Source organism: Falco cherrug, chromosome 8, assembly GCF_023634085.1.
Source record: "Falco cherrug isolate bFalChe1 chromosome 8, bFalChe1.pri, whole genome shotgun sequence".
NCBI classification, from domain to species: domain Eukaryota; kingdom Metazoa; phylum Chordata; class Aves; order Falconiformes; family Falconidae; genus Falco; species Falco cherrug.
This window is the reverse complement of record NC_073704.1, coordinates 48,138,831-48,144,875: the sequence shown is the minus strand read 5'-3', so window position 1 is coordinate 48,144,875 and position 6,045 is coordinate 48,138,831.

The following is a 6,045-nucleotide window of genomic DNA, read 5'->3' as shown; positions in this document are numbered from 1 at the left end:
GTAGAGTGACACTCCACAGTCCTGGTTCCAGCTAGCTATTGTACAGTTTAATATTTCCATTATTTCCATTAGTAATAAAGCAATAGACATCAATCAATAAAAACATGACTGATTATGTTTGTTGCATTCCCACATAAAGTTGCTATGTTACCCATGTATCATATAATTTGTAACAGTAGTTTTACACCTAATAAGGGAACACATTTAGAGCTTCATTTACACCCTTTAGGAACAATTTTAGCCTGAAGATTTCATAACAGTATGTGTAAGTAATAACAGCTCTTAAAAGTAAAAAACATTTCTTGAACCATCAACTATTTATGAACTGAAATACAACTCTTATAACTAATTATTTCATATTTCCTTTTGTTTCTGTTGCTTTTTGGTTATCATAAGTACTAGAACTACATAATCCCTAGTTAGCATTTTCAAGACTACTTAGTAGATAATAAATTGATGAAACATAAACTAACAAGAAATCCAATATAAGCATAGCATCCAATGTCTTGAAACATTGTGTAAGAATAGCTAAGATAAAAAAAGGCTGGAACATAATGTACTTTACATAAACAAACATGACATACCATTAACAAAAAAGGTTAAATAAAACCCAAAGAAAAAGACCTTCCTAGAGTTTTCATAAACACTTACACAGAACACCTAAGCTTCCATATCCTTAAGGAAAGTGAAGATATTTTGTGGCAGGCCTGAAATAGGGTCCAGGTGAAAGCTAAATTGGTTTTATTAGTGAAAAAGCTAATGACCTCCGGCTTGCAAGCTGACTAAACTTTTTACTCCATTTGACTGGAAACACACAGCAACAGTGCTAAAATTATTGTCCAGAATGTAGCTGATGAGCCGTATACAATTAAATTTAATCCAAATTAAAAATAACTACCCTGTCCAACTGTTCTTTGAAAAAAAATACAAGCATGTAAATTAACTTGAAACATATCTTTTATCAAATTGAAGCTATAATACTTAATGAAATAATATTTTCTCATTAATATCGAATAACTGTTCCCTGCTTTGGTAATACTTGGGTTTGATCCGCACGAAGAGACTCCCATGGCAGTGGAAGCACGCCTGCCCACCCGCCGGGCCGGCCAGGAACCCGTAATGAAGCGGGTGGCCCGCCAGGTGGCGCTGGTGATTTGCAACAGCTGGGTCTTACAAAAGGTACGTTTACGGCAAGTAAACCGCTATTAGCGCTCGCTTTAAGACTGTGCTTGCAGGAAAAAATTAAATAATAAAAAAAAAACAACTATTCCTTTTAATGAGTGAAGGTAAGCACCCCACAACAATGTCATGCTATGCTTTGAAGGAGAAGTCACCCTTAAGAGGTTTGTTCTCCGAGGTGTTTGAGGAAGATTAAGGTAGTGTTCTTAATTTCTTGTTTTGATATTTGTTGTAGTCATTTCTACCTCTGCAGAATCTCTCTCTGTTATAATAATAAGCCACTGGATGGAGTAAGAACAATATTTTAAATCGGCCTGGCTCCATTGGGTTTCACACAGGCAAGCATCCTTTACTGGAAGTCTAATATTCTTCTACTCCACGTTCAAAGGAAAACAGGAAAAAATAAAAAAAGGACAGCAGTTGCCCAGTTCAAGTGAGTATAAGCGGCCATTATAGCATAGTCTTTTGTAGCCCTTCCCCGTCTCTCATTAATTTTGAAGGAAAGAGAATCAGAATTGCAAAAGCTGTATCGCTAGAAGCACACTGGCTATGTTAATTACCCTAATACCAGGGATCTTAAAAAGGAAGTAACTGCATCAGGGAAGTTGTGCTGTTAGCAAGTATTTAAAAATCCTGAAGTTATCATAATTTATAAGAAGTTTTAGAGAAGAGTAAACTGAGTTAATAATTGTACAATTAGGAGTATTAATGATAATGTCTATACATACCTTTCTATATCACAAAATGTGACTTCTAAATACTTATTTGATGCTGTTAGCAAAATGCTTTCCTATTGAAGAGGAATGTACCGTTTAAATACTGAATTAACCATATATTAGTTGAAGTAGGTTGAATGAAAACCTGTGTCAACTACATAAATTCATACCGTGTGTAAAAAAGCAGTGGGGGTTCTGAACCGCTGTTAAACTACAGATTGGTGAATGGATATCTGAATTTATACTGGGTGTGAAGTTAGCTATGTGTCTAGCTACCTTTTAAAGAAGGAAAAATCACAATTTATTTGAGTTACAGCATGCTTCCAGGTTCTAATACATGTTGATTTGGTCAACCTGTTATTGGATTGACTCAGCTCTCGAGCTCTCAGGTATAAAAAAATAAAAAAACCCAACTCATTGAAATTAATATAATAAAGCTTCTATCATTACCTTGTTGTTTTTAGCAAAATTTTGTAATTGTGACTTTAACCATGGATATTTGGAAAATTTGAAAGACACATCCAATTTGACCTGATATTTAAAAAAAAAAAAAAAAAAAATCGGGAAAAAGGAAAGTATAGCCTACAAGATGCTCGTAGAGTCATAAAGTAAGTTTCTACTATGTCTTGGCTGTGAATTTTTATACTGAAGAATGTATATTTTCATAATTGGACCCATTGATTACATAGATCCAGGAATCTTATTGTGAAGCTTCTGACCCTTTCAAGAAAGTAGTAAAAAATGTAACAGAGCTAAATAAAAGTAACAGTTTTCATAAGGCCCTACCTGGAAGTTTGCATTTGAAAAAGGCTTTCAAGCCTACCTGATAGCTTTTTACCAAGTAATCATGTGAAGCCACAGAAAGCCAGATAGTTAAGGCTAGATTGGTAGAGAAAAACGCAAACTGTATCTTTCTTTAGCTAAGATGACTGAAATGGTGAGATGAGGTGATTTGGATGAGGTCAGTCTCTTAATAGTTTAGAGAGGATTAGAAACAGTATGTTACTGGCTCTCAATCTGTTGCTGTCATTATTGAGCTACTTGAGTTCCTTGAAAAAGAATGTAGGTTTTAGTATTACTGCTCTTGGAATTCACAGGAATAAATTAAAACATACAGACTTGTGAATTCTGTTTAGTTGAAGGTGAAAGTATTTCATCTCAAAAAAAAAACCCAAAACGCCAGAATATTTTCATGTTTACAAACTGAAAAATGTGGCTGAATTAAATCTGGGCTTTTGTGAAGTTACACTAGCAAAGAAAGTAATGTGGCTTTAAATTGTGCAACATGTAGCGTTCCTAAATAATGAAGAATATGCCAACCCCCTACCCAACCAATCAAAAAAAAAAAAAAACCCACCCAAAAAACAAAGTAACTAGTGCTCCAAGTGTTGACTGTACTGAAACCTGGAGGAGTTGTGCCAAAATGACTTCCCTAGCCTCTCAATAGGCTGCTGTAACTCACTTGCTTTGTATAGCATTTGGGATCTTAAGCACAGCTAGTAAAACAATTGTCAGCTCATATGTTACACTGAGCAATAAGCAGGGAAAGAGTAAGAGGGCTTTTCAATGTCATTTGGTTTTATGTAGATAAGGGCTACAAACCTCCTCTTCGGGGCAGGGAACCCAACACATCTATTTGCTGTAATTACTCCATTACTTATATGGAATTCTTGCCTTCTAGCATAGATAAGCCTCGAAAAACATGCATTTACATTTTATACAGGGTCAGCAGTGCACAGATTTAATTAAGTTTAGTGATCTAAAATGTCAATAAACAGAAGTACACAAACTACACGCTTAGGAAACATTTATGCTTCAGTAACTGCTGGATTGTAGAATCTCTATAGGAAAATAGTTGTTATTGAGGTCATAAACAGGAGCAATGTTTCTAAGAGCAAATACAGTTACAGTGGCAAGCTAGGGACTAAATACAACCTAAGCTGAAAAGAAACATGAAAAGTGAGTGTTCTCATAACTAAGTGGGACGAAAGTGTTTGTCTCCATAAAGAAAAATTTACTGCAAATGATGGACTTAATGACCTCATCATTCTATATTCTTCTACAACCTCTTAAAGCAAAATCTAGCTTCAAGGCTGAGTACAACTCAAGGAATCCTGGTTAACAGACAAGCTGTAAATAGTGGTATTATGTAACTATTAGATATTACAACACTGGTGAATGATCTTACAGCATTCTGACGAGATGGTCACACCACTTGACAAATCTGTACTGCTAATAATCACAAGCGAAGTAGATGTCATCTGTAAAACACTACCCTAGGGAGTGCCAGTTCAGCTAGGAAAAGAGAACAGTTCTGAAGATATGGCATGTTTTAAATAATGAATCGGTTACCTTGTGTCTAAACTCCTAACCCTGTTCTAAAGGCATAATTGGAAATTCTAAGCTGAGGAAAATATTATGGACTTTGCTAACATATTTCATGTATTAAACATCAGCTGTTACACATGACTGTGGAACTGAAGGATGGGGGAAGCAGCAGCAGCTATTTTAACTGTTTTATGTTTTAATATGCCAGGACAACAAATAACTGATCTGCTGGAGTAATCGGGTTACATTTACAATGTATCTTACATTTTTCCAAGATGTACTCACTGTCAGGAGAATTATATGGATTTCTAAAATCACCATTATCTTTGTTTTAAAACAAGTGGGTTTAGCTGTGAGTATTTGCAGTGGTTAATCACACAGTGAAGGCAGCAGAATCAGGATTAGAGCAGGATTTTCTTCTTTCCTGTCCCGGTTTTAATCAACTTGGCCTTCTTGCCTGTCTAGACCATTCTGTATTTAATTTTTAATCCCATTACTATTGACAAGTTAGACTCATATTTTGATAGAAGAGTAGAAGTAGTATCATTTTGGCAGACGAAACAGTAGTTTTATTGGGTTTCTCTTTAGAATTTCACACTATGTGCTTATTTTCAAAGCCCCTTTTATCCTAAGACATCTATTTCTGTCCTGGTTGCTCCAAATAAGGTTGTTATCCTTGCATCTACTTACAGCCTGTTGCTTGAATTTAACCTTGCATTACTTGAAGCATGTTTCTTTAAAGGCAGAATTCACTTTTGCATGTTCTTCTGTAGTGGTTTTTGCTAGGTATGTCACATGAAATGTGAGAATAAGCCTTCCACACTCATTGATCTTGTTAGAGAAAGTGCAAAAAGATACAAATCTTGCAGAATAGGTTAAAAACTTAACCGCTGCTTAAAAGGTTAAAATTATTCAGGTTTTCTTCTGGGGAAGAGAAAATGGTACACAGACAGCTGTGCTTGGACTCTCAAATAAGCATCAGAACCGCACAGTGAAAGACTCCAGCTGATGGATTGTGCTTTTTGTTTGTGGATATTATTCAGATCTCCACTGGCTTAGATTCTCCAGGACTCACAGTTTTCCTAACACTATGAAATCCTGCCCTGGGATGACTCCCTGGTGTAGGAAGTGAAGATGAGTAGAAGCTAGAGAAAAATAAGGAGAAAAATATGAAGTGACAAGTTTAGTTGACAGCTATGCTGCAAGCATGGTAATCGAGCTCCACAGAATCTAAGGAAAGGTTTGGCTGAATAAGAAGATAGTAACATTTCCTCAGGGGCAGGCAGCCCCAGCAGTCCCTGCTGAAATGGGGATTTCCACGAGGAGGAAAGTGGGTAGTGGGAAAAAACAGACTCTTTATGGAATTCTGCTGCAAAAACCAAAAACTCTCCTGCAGAATACCGTGTGGGAGATGACCCCTCTGCTTTACAGGTTTCCTTGGTAATATGTAGGACTCCATATACTTTGACTCTCATGACTTTGTGCACTTTTTTTGAATGAGGTGCCATAGTCGGCGCCTCCGGAGCCAAGCATGCCCCTTAAACCCCCAGCCTCCTGCGCTCTGGCTAGGTATGGCTGGAGAGCCGGTAACAGCCGCCTTCCTTTTCTTATCGCAAAACTTCCCGTTGTCTCTGCTCAGACACCCTTCCACACTGCCACTACCTGCATACATACTCCATACCATACCCAGCGTAAAGGAGGAACCGCTTTTTAACGCGTATCACAGGAGTAAGATCCCCGCGGCTGCGCCGATCCCCACCCCGCCCCTCAGACGCGCACGCGCGCCGGAGCCCAACGGAAAAGGCGGGGCGGGTACAGCTGC